Source organism: Phyllobates terribilis, unplaced genomic scaffold, assembly GCF_046119375.1.
Source record: "Phyllobates terribilis strain yellow unplaced genomic scaffold, ASM4611937v1 Scaffold_3__8_contigs__length_932513732, whole genome shotgun sequence".
NCBI lineage: Eukaryota > Metazoa > Chordata > Amphibia > Anura > Dendrobatidae > Phyllobates > Phyllobates terribilis.
The window spans coordinates 402,549,101-402,562,830 of record NW_027362763.1 but is presented as its reverse complement, the minus strand read 5'-3'; the positions used below and the strand labels follow the sequence as shown (position 1 = coordinate 402,562,830).

At 43.7% G+C, this 13,730-nt stretch overlaps 1 protein-coding gene across 1 annotated transcript in view; it reads right to left on the bottom strand.

Moving 5' to 3' along the window:
* The window catches only part of LOC141259484 (CD109 antigen-like), a 329,051-nt gene that overhangs the window by 96,209 nt on the left and 219,112 nt on the right, over nt 1-13,730 (bottom strand). The gene's annotated exons all lie outside the window — the stretch shown is intronic.

Here is a 13,730-nt window from a genome sequence, read left to right as displayed (position 1 = left end):
TTTTTTTGGTGCGTGAAAGTCAGTTGTCATGAAAATTGGAGCGTAGTAGTGGTTAAGTTTAGAAATTATATTCATATGAACTACTGAAGGTTCATACTTCAAGACTTTTACTGTTTTGTTAAACAGTTTTATTCTGTGCCTTATAAACATGAGCGAATCGCTTCTATGCAGATCGAAATTGTGTTACATTTTTAGGAGTTAGTTGAACTTATTTTGAATTTACAACGATCTGGTTAATGCGAATGGCCATTGCCATTTTCCACATTGAAGAAGATTGCATCAGACAGAAAAAGAAAACATAATTCAGGCGGAAGTGGGTTTGCTTCCCAATAATGCACTGCAGCCATTACATCACAAGTACAGCACAGCCAATCAGGAAGCACTATCAGAGCCTATACATTGCATTCTAAATTATTATGAAAACGTTCTGGAGTCCTGTACATTTGGCCTCCTGATGAACCCACAGGAAGGGGAAACGCGTTGGGGTGAATTCCAGAATATGAGATAAGTCTGCCATCGTGTTGCATTCTCTTTATCGATTAGTATAGTATGGAAATTGTATTAGAGCAGGCAGTCACTCATTACCTGTTTAACCCACATTATCAGGGTATAGCAGGGAAAGTGAGGGACAGCCACCTTTGAATGGGGGCGCCAAACTCGTATATTAGGGTGCCAACCTCCATGACAGGCAGTATCAGTTGAGGCTTTTTGAGATAGGGCAGTTTTAAGTCTATATTGTATATATTTATCATGTCTAAGACTTTACTGACCCATTTGTGGTCATCTACTTCCATTTTTTTGATTCAATGCTAAATAGTCCTTAAAGGATATTGGATGGTTCTTGATATAACCATGGAGCTTCTTACTCGTGTATCACAAGGGTTTTTTGGTGTGTTTTAAGAAAAATTTGAATAAAATATTTTTTTAGAGGTTTTTTCATGTATACACACATTCTAGTTACCTCTATTTCAATAGAGTCTTTGTACGTTCATGATGTCAGAATAGTCTCCCATGGCTGCAGTTTTGATCTGAACTTCCTCCCTAGCTCCCTCATAGATCTTTTTCTTGATGATATGCCAAAATCTCTTAATAGGGTTGAGGTCAGAGGAAGATGGTGGTCACATCATGAGTTTCCCTCCTTTTATGCCCATAGCAGCTAATTACTCAGAGGTATTCTTTGCAATGCAAAATCGTGGATTGTCATGCAAGATGATTTTGCTATCAATCGCACGGTTCTTCCTTTTGTAACATTGAAGAAAGTGGTCAGTCAGAAACTCTATATACTTTGTCATTTTCACACTTTCAGGGACCCTAAAGGTGCCTATGAGCTATCTTCCCCATGATTTCAGCCAAAACATGACTCCTCTATCTCCTTGTTGACTTCAGTTTTTTTGGGACATCTTTTTGGCCATCCACCAACCATCCACTACTCCATCCATCTGGACAATCCGTAGTGGCACGGTATTAATCAGTAAACAAGACTGTTTTAAAATCAATCTTCATGTATGTCTGGGGCCACTACAACTGTTTATGTTTCTGAGCTCTGTTTAGTGGTAGCCGAATAGTAAGTTTATGCACAACAGCATGCCCCTAGAGGATCCTGCATCTTGACTTGAGGTTTGCAGAACTCTACAGGCATCAGCACCTTTAAATACCTGTTTGTTGCTTTGTAATTGTATTTTACCGGCTGCTCTCTTAATCCCTTCATGTCATGACCATTTTCCATTTTTTTTTTTTTTTCCTCCCTGTCACGATTATGTTGTCAGATTACCCAAGGCCAGGGGCTCCTCCCCTCTCCTTAACACTAGGGATGCCCCTAGCTGTCCCTGCTTCCAAGATTACTTCTGATGGTGAAGATGCTGGGGCCACGAACCTTGCTGAACTACTGAATCAGCCCTATATCTTTCCCCCTCCCCCATCCAGGGACATGGGGAGGAATAGTGTATGTATATACACAAACCAGACAAACAAGGAAGGACATACAGGAATAAATGAAAATACCAATCATACAAATATGCACTCACAGACAACAGAGAGGATCACCGGGAAGAAAAGTAAGGGAAACTAAATAGGAGAGGATGAGGATTTGCACACAGACGAAACACCAGTCAAAGATAAACACTACAAACTTCTCTACCAACAGCCAACTCCTCCACTCCTAACCAGGCAGTACAAGACTTAACACTGGCAATCCAGATTGCCATAGGCGAGTATATATAAGAAAGGGGAGTGACTAATACTACTACTGAGATTATCCAAGCTGGCAAACTTCAGAGACTCCAACATAAACAGATTAGCCCCTGCACTGTTAACAGAAACCTACACCGTTTAGTATGAAGGAGAAGTGCTTTTGATCAGTGCAGTAGTACGTGAAAACAGACGCTGGGGTCTTCTAGCCCCTCTCTATCAAGATAAACCCGTGACACTCCCCTTATTCCAAGAGTCATAACTTTTACATACAGTATTTCCATCAATATAGCCGTATGAGGTCTTGTTATTTTGTGTGATTAGTTGTACTTTTTAAAGGCACCATTGATTTTACCATATAGTGTACTGGAAAACAGGAACAAAATTTCAAATGCAGTGAAATTGAAAAAAAAAGTGCAATTCCACAATTGTGTTTTTTTTTATTTACAATGTTCACTATATGGTACAAATAACTTGACAATAGGATTCCATAGGTCAGTATCAGTACACAGATACCAAATATATATAGTTTATTTTTTATTTAAGTGGTAAAAAAAAAATCAGAAACTTGTGTGATGGCTTATTTTTTGCACTCTAAGCTGATGTTTTTATTGATACTATTTTGGGGTAGATAATATGTTTTGATTGCCTCTTATTGCATTTTATTGCAATGCTGTGGCAGCCAAAAAAATGTAATTCTGTTTAATTTTTTTTCTAGCTACATTGTTTACCGATATGATTAATTTACTTTATATTTTGATAGATTGGACATTTCTGTATGCATCAATACCAAATATGTGTATTTTGTTTAAATAGTTTTATTTGCAATGGGGCAAGAGAGGGGTGATTTGAGCTTTTGTGGGTTTTTTTTAATATTTTTAAAACTTTTTTTTTCACTTTTTACTTTATTTAATAGTTTCCTTAGGAGACTTAAATCTGTGATCGTCCGATTGCCAGTGCTCCAGCACTGCTATGTATAACAGAAATCACGATCTCCTATGAACGCCAGTTATGAGCCGGCGTTCACAGAAGTATCATAATGACAGGCACAGGGGTCTTCTGTGGACCCCCAGCTATCATGGAAACCCTTCGGCACCCCACAATCACATGACAGGGCACAGCCAGTATTCACATTAGTATCGTAATGACAGGCATGCGGGTCTTCTGCAGACCCCCAGCTGTCATGGAAACCCATTGGTGCCCCGCGATCACACAACAGTGGCGCCTATGGGCAGCTGGAATGACAATCATCTGACCTACGGCGGAATCAGAGATTGACAGCGGGATTTAACAGCTGTGGGTGGAGCTCTGATCTGAACTGTTAAAGTCTCATGTCAGCTGACTAAATTAGCTGTCATGTGCGGGGAGAGATGTGGGCTCAGCGCCGGAGCCCACATCAAAGTCAGGGACATGACGTATGACGTAAATATACGTCATATGTTATGAAGGGGTTAATCTAATCATTTTGCTGCTTTTTGGCAGCAGAGAGATCCTTTTTGTTCCCATATTGCTTAAAACCTGTGACCTGCTTAATAATGTGGCCTTCTTAAGTAGTTTTCCATTAATTGGGCTCACATGGCAAACTAATTATCAGAGGTTTTTGAGGTTCACATGAGTGATTCCAAGAGCCATGAAACACAATACCATCTATGAGTTTATTTGACAAGCCAAAAATTACGTATTTATGACACTTAAATCAAATTTGCATAATAATTTGAAACACGGTGAATAAAAGCTGAAGCAAAGAATGCAGCATCCATTTTGTCATAAATCCGGATGGGTATTTGAGCTCATAGCTTAGCAATAGAGATAATATGAGAAAGCCATGAAACAAATAATAAACTCTACAGGTAATTTGTGACACCACAGCATTATCGAACAGTTACCATATGTTTACCTGTAGTCATATGTGTTGATGTCACTTTGACATTTCTAAGGCTATGGTTGTGTTAAAGAGCTTGAGAGGGTTTGGATACACTCCTATGAGTCCTCAGAGTATTACACACATCTTTTCAGAGTAATTGAAGATTTTGCAGTACTTTTGATTCTCGATTTGTCAAGAATTACATTTTTAGAAAAAGCTAGCAAATTCAGATGTCACATATATAATACCTTATAGTACAATAGTTTAATAATAAATGGAACAGAACATGTCACTATGTCAGCTCTAATAATGTAAAGCACAGGTATATCCATTAAACATCCCTGTAATGCTTCAAAAGTAAAGAATGAAATATATAGCTATGTAGCAATTCTATACAGGATAATGGGACATACACTTTTTGACGCATTAACAACAGGAGTTTCAGGCTGCCTTATACAGCATTATCTTTTAAAGAACTTATGAATGGCTGTGAAAGATCATATGATGTATCTGTTCCTTGCTTGCCCCCTCTATATCTGGATTTAATTGTTCCCACAGATATAACTGTTTGTTGTATCATACTAATATTCTTGTATGAATAGGTCTTACATAGAGAGATATTTCTCATAGACATACAGTACAGACCAAAAGTTTGGACACACCTTCTAATTTAAAGATTTTTCTGTATTTTCATGGCTATGAAAATTGTACATTCACACTGAAGGCATCAAAACTATGAATTAACACATGTGGAATTATATACTTAACAAAAAAGTGTGAAACAACTGAAAATATGACTTATATTCTAGGTTCTTCAAAGTAGCCACCTTTTGCTTTGATGATTGCTTTGCACACTCTTGCCATTCTCTTGATGAGCTTCAAGAGGTAGTCACTGGAAATGGTCTTCCAACAATCTTGAAGGAGTTCCCAGAGATGCTTAGCACTTGTTGGCCCTTTTGCCTTCACTCTGTGGTCCAGCTCACCCCAAACCATCTCGATTGGGTTCAGGTCTGGTGACTGTGGAGGCCAGGTCATCTGGCGTAGCACCCCATCACTCTCCATCTTGGTCAAATAGCCCTTACACAGCCTTGTCCTGTTGAAAAATAAATGATGGTCCAACTAAACGCAAACCGGATGGAATAGCATGCCGCTGCAACATGCTGTGGTAGCCATGCTGGTTCAGTACGCCTTCAATTTTGAATAAATCCCCAACAGTGTCACCAGCAAAGCACCCCCACACCATCACACCTCCTCCTCCATGCTTCACGGTGGGAACCAGGCATGTAGAGTCCATCCGTTCACCTTTTATGCGTCGCACAAAGACACGGTGGTTGGAACCAAAGATTTCAAATTTGCCCTCATCAGACCAAAGCACAGATTTCCACTGGTCTAATGTCCATTCCTTGTGTTCTTTAGCCCAAACAAGTCTCTTCTGCTTGTTGCCTGTCCTTAGAAGTGGTTTCCTAGCAGCTATTTTACCATGAAGGCCTGCTGCACAAAGTCTCCTCTTAACAGTTGTTGTAGAGATGTGTCTGCTGCTAGAACTCTGGGTGGCATTGACCTGGTCTCTAATATGAGCTGCTGTTAACCTGCGATTTCTTAGGCTGGTGACTCGGATAAACTTATCCTCAGAAGCAGAGGTGACTCTTGGTCTTCCTTTCCTGGGGCGGTCCTCATGTGAGCCAGTTTCTTTGTAGCGCTTGATGGTTTTTGCAACTGCACTTGGGGACACTTTCAAAGTTTGCCCAATTTTTCGGACTGACTCACCTTCATTTCTTAAAGTAATGATGGCCACTCGTTTTTCTTTACTTAGGTGCTTTTTTCTTGCCATAATACAAATTCTAACAGTCTATTCAGTAGGACTATCAGCGGTGTATCCACCTGACTTCTGCACAACACAACTGATGGTCCCAACCCCATTTATAAGGCAAGAAATCCCACTTATTAAACCTGACAGGGCACACCTGTGAAGTGAAAACCATTTCCGGTGACTACCTCTTGAAGCTCATCAAGAGAATGCCAAGAGTGTGCAAAGCAGTCATCAAAGCAAAAGGTGGCTACTTTGAAGAACCTAGAACATAAGATATATTTTCAGTTGTTTCACACTTTTTTGTTGAGTATATAATTCCACATGTGTTAATTCATAGTTTTGATGCCTTCAGTGTGAATGTACAATTTTCAAAGTAATGAAAATACAGAAAAATCTTTAAATGAGAAGGTGTGTCCAAACTTTTGGTCTGTACTGTACATCCTCTATAAAGGGAATCTGTCAGAAGTTTTGACATCTCAAAATGGCTGACAGTATAGAAAGGACAGTGAGAGCAGTGTAAACATAGAGCCCAAGCCTCTCTGCACTGAATACTCCCATTCTCTTCCCTTCTGCTCTGAACTGTCATACACTGTCATTTTCCCTTGTAGGAATACAGAAATGTAAAACGTAAATATGCTGTACAGAAAAAAAAAATCTGTAAGTAATAAAAAATTAACTTTTTTTTCACATACACAATGCTATACATAAAAATAATAAAACAAACAAATAACACATAATTGGTTTTGCCTCATCTATATCTTTGGCCTGGGACCACTCATAAAGTCCCATGGTTTCCATTACCACTTATACGCTGAATGTTACGCTGGCACCTGGACTGACTGGCGTGAGCGTGATTAGTGATCCCACTGTACCATGAACCGAGGAGTGCCTGGAGGGGCGTAACTAAGTATCAACCCGATCTGACAAAGGTCACACAGCGGATCAGTCGACTCCGTGAACCAAGGAGGAATCGAGCAGAGGGACCAGGTGCTACTCCAGGTCAGACCCCGGTCACAGCTGTTGACCCACACCGGGGAATGCAGGAACAAGCAGGTTAGGCTGGCATACAGACAGGTGAGTATTGGTAGGCACGGCTGGTATGCAGACAGGTGGGTACTGGTAAGCACGGCTGGTGTGCAGACAGGTGGGTACTGGCAAGCACGGCTGGTATGCAGACAGGTGGGAACTGGCAAGCACGGCTGGTATGCAGACAGGTGGGTACTAGCAAGCACGGCTGGTATGCAGACAGGGAGATACTGGCAAGCACGGCTGGAGTGCAGACAGGGAGGTACTAGCAGGTTGGAACGCAGGCTGGATAGGGTCCAGTACAGACTTGGAGACAGGAACAGAGCCGCAGATGCAGTAGACAAGCAGAGTAAAACAAAACCGTCGGAGCGGAGGACAAGGCAGAGCAGAGAGGAACCGCTGGTGCGGTGAGCAAGCAGAGCGAAGCAACACCGCAGGTGCGGTGGACAAGGCAGAGCAGAGCGAAACCACCAGAGTGGTGGACAAGGCAGAGCAGAGCGAAACCGCAGGTGCGGTGAGCAAGGCAGAGCAGAGCGAAACCGCAGGTGCGGTGAGCAAGCAGAGCAGAGCGAAACCGCAGGTGCGGTGGACAAGGCAGAGCAGAGTGAAACCGCCGAAGCAGTGGACAAGGCAGAGCAGAGAGAAACCGCCGGAGCAGTGGACAAGGCAGAGCAGAGAGGAACCGCAAGTGCAGTGAGCAAGCAGGGCAGAACAGGGCTGCAGGTGCAGGCAGAGAGGACAGGGCTCTGTTCACATGGAACAGACTGGAAAATACAGGAAGATGGTTAGAACACAGAAGGTAGATACGGAGGAAGGGAAAAGGGACAAACAGAACTAGATACACACAAGGTACTTACAATGAAGTAGCAAGTGGGCACAAAACTCACAAACAGAAGTACAGAGACGAGTTGGAGTTAGGTGCAGGTTCAGACACTGCAGGAAAAGGGAGGGTACGGACATAGAGATAAACAGGTAACAGGCTAGGAGACAGTTCAGACAGGAACTGACACTGCAACGAGATACAGGAACGAGCCTGGGTATACAGCTCCCAGGGTGGCAGAAATGGACTAGAAGTCACAGATAACAGGCCTGGGTATACAGCCCCCAGGGTGGCGGAAACAGACTAGAAGTCAGAGATAACAGGCCTGGGTATGCAGCCCCCAGGGTGGCAGAAACAGACTAGAAGTCAGAGATAACAGGCCTGGGTATGCAGCCCCCAGAGTGGCAGAAACAGACAAGATACAGGACAAGACCTGGCAACTCAGAGGAAGAGAGCACACTAATAGTTAGTGTTGCTCATGCACCTCCTTCTGGGTGGAGGGGGTTTAGATATCCAGTGACTCACAGCAATAGGGTGGGGATGCATTAGGAGTGCGCCCATTGCAGCTATAAGAATCAGGAAGTAACCGGGCCGCCGCCCTAAGCAATCAGACAAGAGACATGCACACAGCATGAACTGGAGCAAGGTTTGCAGACTGGACAGATGGGTAAGATTGCGGTCTTGCATGGTGGGAGGTGGTGCACTATGCTAGCATGCCGCCAGGGATGTTACAGTACCCCCCCCCCTTTATGCCCCCTCTTCTTCAAGCCTGCAAGGGTCTTCTGCAGAGAATTTGGAGGCCAATCATTCTCTTCAAGAGGATTACCTCTTCTGTGCACTAGAGGAAATGAAACTGGTCTCATCATCTTGGTGACTAGGATGCTTCCTCCTATCAAGCCATCCTCAGCAACAGATGAAGTGGGTGAAGTACCATGAACAGCACACAGGAAAGTCTCTCTCCATTTGTTATCAGGTAGCACCCTGGTGGATTCAGGAGACAACTGGAGGTCCTCCGTCTGGTAGGAGGGGTGCAGAGACTCGGGGGTAACCACCGCCTTGACGTACACTTTGCCAAGCTTACTGGATGAAGTGGGCGGCGTACCAGGTACCGGGTGTAGGAAAGTCTCTCTCCATTTATCAGGTAGCACCCCAGGGAATTCAGGAGACAACTGGAGATCCTCCCCCTGGTTGGAGGGGTGCAGAGACTTGGGGGTAATCACTGGCTTCGGAGTACACTTTGCCAAGGTTACTGGATGAAGAGGGCGGCGTACCAGGTACCGGGTGTAGGAAAGTCTCTCTCCATTTGTTATCAGGTAGCACCCCGGAGGATTCAGGAGACAACTGGAGGTCCAACGCCTGGTTGGAGGGGTGCAGAGACTCGTGGGTAAACACCGCCTTGATGGACGTAAGACCAGACTTATTAGAGACGGAGGGTCCTTGCTTTGGGACCATCTTCAATCGGGTTTCAGAGATGACATGTCTGTAAGGCGGGACGGTACCTGAAGCCAGATCAATCGTCGAGACTGTGTGGGGACATCGCCTCTGCTTCTCTTCCTTCGGTGTAAGGATCTGAATCATGTATCTGATCTGTCCGGTTTCTGCCCTTATCCAAGATAGAGCTGCATGTACCTGTTCTGTTTGATTCTGCCCTTATCCAAAATGGAGTTGACAGCCTCGGAGGCCATTTTGTTTCCTGTCTGATATCTCCTGTTTGCTGTTTGCTATATATATAAAGAGACTCTGGCCAACTATACTTTGCTTGTGTATCTTGTATCTTACCTGCTGCCAAGCTTGAAGGACTTGCATCGTGCCTGTTGCTTCTCTACATTGGGATTCCCCACCTGTTACCTGCCTGCCGTTTATCCGGACTTTCATCTGTGTGCAAAGACCCGCTCTGCATCCACCTGCAGTTCAGCTTACTCTCTGCAAGGAGCCTGGTCCGGGCTCAGGATTTCGTGGACTGTGCGTTTCTGGACCTGGGACATCTATCGGTTTGTACTGACATCACAACCGTTTCCAGAGACTGTGTACTGATCGCTTATTGTCTATACCTACCTGCTATAATATATGCTTGCCTGCTTCAATATATCCTGTTAATACCATATATCATGTTTGTCTTCACTCCGACCCACGCTATCGATCTCCATAAGTATAAAGTATACAGTTGACAGAATACACAAGCCTCAAAAGAATAGAGTTCGCTGGGTCAGATACTGTGGAGGTGCGTCTAAAGAAAATATGCACATATATCACAGAACTTCATGGGGACCTGCAGGCTACTCAAACAAAACTAGCGGCATTAGAGACTCAAATCCATCATAATGCTAATGTGGCCGACTCGTCCATTCACGCATTAGCAAATTGCCTGTCAACTCAAGAGACTGCAGCCGCAGCTCCGGTTCCAGTATCAATGCCAACTTAGGCTCTGGCTTTTCCTAAACTCCCGCCATTCATGTTTGGTGGAGAAAGAGAAAAATTCCGTGGGTTTTTAAATCAGTGTCAACTGTATTTTTCTACACAGGCAGCTCACTTCACAACTGAACGAGCGAAAGTATTAACCATGATAATGCTGTTAACTAACAAAGCTCTTGCCTGGGCAAATCCTCTGATTGAAACCGATGATATGTGTTTAAATTTGCTGAAAGACTTTATTTCTGCAATGGGTCAAATGTTTGGTGACTCCAATCGGAGTGCCACAGCAGGAGCCGCACTATTGACACTCCAACAGGGAAAGCTTTCTGTCATAGAATATGCAATGGAGTTTCGGAGGTGGGTGCTGGACACTACGTGGTGCGATTCGGCAAGACATGCAGTGTTTAGGAGGGGTTTATCCGCTGCAATTAAGGATGAGCTGGCACGAGGGGAGTCACCTGTTGCCCTGGGAGACTTTATCAACCATTGTGTTCGGATAGATGTTCGCCTCACAGAACGTCGGCAAGAGAAATGGGCAGATACTAATCGTAACAACTTGCTATCTTTTTCTCCTCCCTCCAGAGAAACTCAGAATAAGTCCTCTCTTCAGGTGGAGTCGGAACCTATGCAGGTGGATGCAATTCAAAGAACTCGCCCTGACGCACGCAAGGAACATCGTTTCAGAGAAAATTTATGCTTCTATTGCGGAAAATCTGGTCACTATATTTCAAATTGTCCCAGTAAAATTCGCAGGACTACGGCTGCAGTGATCGAATACGACGTCTCAGACGAAGTCTCAGTAATTTCTCATCAAATTCCTCCTCGGAATAAAGAAACCAACCAGGATTACGATTTCTCCGACTGTGCTTCAGAAACATCTTCACCCGTGAATGCAGTCGTTCTTTCAGTAGGCTCCACAACTTCGGACTCGGAGAACTCAAAGAAAAATTCACACTGCTACATTCCTCTCAAGATAAAGATTCAGTCCGGCTGGGTTACTAGTTCTGCTATGGTTGACTCTGGAGCCAGTGGTAATTTCATTGACATCGCATTCGCTAAAAAACACGGTATACGTCCACAGAGGAGAATTGCACCGGTATTAATGGAGACCGTGGATGGGTCCCCGTTAGCATCCGGGCCTGTTGACCTTGAAACAGCAGCATTGAAGGTTCGCATGGGGGCGGACCATGCAGAAAGACTTTCGTTTTTGCTGGTCTCTTCTCCCCACTTTCCGGTAATCTTAGGCTTACCGTGGCTACAATTACAAAACCCTACTATCAACTGGGCAACAAAGGAATTGCAGTTTCCAGAACGGCAGATGTCTTCCAGGGAATCAGCTTTAATCGGGTCAGCATGTGTAAGTGATCTAAAACTACCAATAGAATATCAAGATTTTGCAGATGTACAGTATGTTATAAAAAGAACGCGGACAAGCTACAACCACACCGGCAGTATGATTGCCCCATAGAACTCTTACCTGGCGCCGCGATTCCGTTCGGTAGCATTTATCCTTTGGCCGGACCTGAACTAAAAGCTCGCAAAGAGTATATCGATGAGAATTTAACTAAGGGGTTTATACGACCATCTTCCTCTCCAGCCGGTGCCCCAATCTTGTTCGTGAAAAAGAAGGACGGCTCACTTCGACCATGTATTGATTATCGTGAGCTCAACAAAATTACGGTCAGAAATTCTTATCCACTTCCACTAATTCCTGAATTATTTGAGAGGATACGACATGCCAAAATCTTCACAAAATTGGACCTTCGTGGAGCATACAATTTAGTACGGATTCACCCTGGTGACGAATGGAAAACAGCTTTACGGTCACATTACGGACATTTTCAGTATCTTGTTATGCCTTTCGGACTTCATAACGCACCGGCTACTTTTCAACACTTGGCAAATGATATATTTAGAGACATACTCAATATTTTTGTTGTGGTTTATTTGGATGACATTTTAATTTTTTCCAGCAACTTCGAGGATCATCAGCGGCATGTGAGGATGGTGTTGGATCGTCTACGGCAAAATCAGTTGTACATCAAGTTGGAGAAATGCGAGTTTCACAAGTTGGAAATTCAATTTTTGGGGTATGTTATTTCTCCCCAGGGTCTCAGCATGGATACAAGCAAGACTCAAGCCATTAAGGAGTGGCCAATTCCCAACACACTAAAGGAGGTGCAACAATTTATTGGATTCGCCAATTTCTACAGACGGTTCATTAAAAATTTCTCGGAGATTATCTCACCCATTACCCAACTGACACGGAAAAAGACGCCGTTGGTCTGGTCGCCACAAGTGCAGACAGCATTTGACAGGTTGAAGTCTAAATTCACGTCAGCTCCCATTCTCATACATCCGGACCCGGATCGGGCCTTCATAGTGGAAGTGGATGCCTCGGACTGTGCTATAGGGGCTATACTTTCGCAGAGAACAGGTGAGAAAGATCTTTTGCATCCCTGTGCTTTTCTTTCACAGAAGTTATCACCTGCAGAAAGGAACTACGACGTTGGAAACAAAGAATTGTTGGCCATTATAACGGCATTCAAAGAATGGAGACACTTGCTACAGGGGGCATCCCAACAAATTGTCGTACTTACTTACCATCGTAAACTTGAATTCATGAGGTCGGCAAGGTGTCTAAAACCCAGACAGGCTCGGTGGAATCTTTTTCTTAATCAGTTTGATTTTGTTATCTCCTATACGCCGGGTTCTCGTAATGGGAAAGCAGATGCATTATCCAGAATTCATTCGGTTGATATAAACCCGGCTGCACCTCCAAAGACCATACTCTCGGAAGACAACTTTATAGGTCTGTTACACAATCAAGATCTATTAACGGCTATCAGGGAGGTGTGCGCTGCAGACCCGTTCCTGATTCAACCGTCCAGCCAGGTAAATCTAACCTTGAAAAATAGACTTTGGTTCCAGGGACGCCTGTATATTCCGGAAATGGTTACATTAAGGGTGCTAAAATTAATGCATGACTCTAAGATTGCTGGTCATAGAGGAGTTCAAAAGACTCAGGAATTCTTGTCTCGCTTCTTCTGGTGGCCAACTTATCGGAAAGATGTTCAGCATTACGTCTCATCGTGTGAGGTATGTGCAAGATCAAAGGTTCCTCGCTCCTCACCTACCAGACTGTTGCAACCCCTTTCTATTCCATCCCATCCCTGGGGGTCTATTTCAATGGATTTTATTGTAGAGTTGCCTATGTCAAAAGGAAAGAACACTATCCTAGTAGTAGTTTAACGCTTAACCAAGGCTGCACATTTCATTCCCTGTACCGGCTTACCAACAGCAAAACAGACAGCGGATCTTATTGTACAAGAGGTTTTTCGCCTACATGGAGTACCTGATGAAGTGATATCAGATCGAGGGGTCCAATTTACTTCAAGATTTTGGCGAAGCTTTTGTGCTGCTCTGGACATTAAGGTAAATCTGTCATCTGCTTTTCATCCGCAGTCTAACGGCCAAACGGAACAGACAAACAAGACTTTGGAGCAGTATCTGCGTTGTTACGTGTGTCATTTGCAGGATGATTGGGTAAATTTACTTCCGTTGGCCGAATTCACATATAATAATTCACAGAGTGCGTCCACCAAACAGTC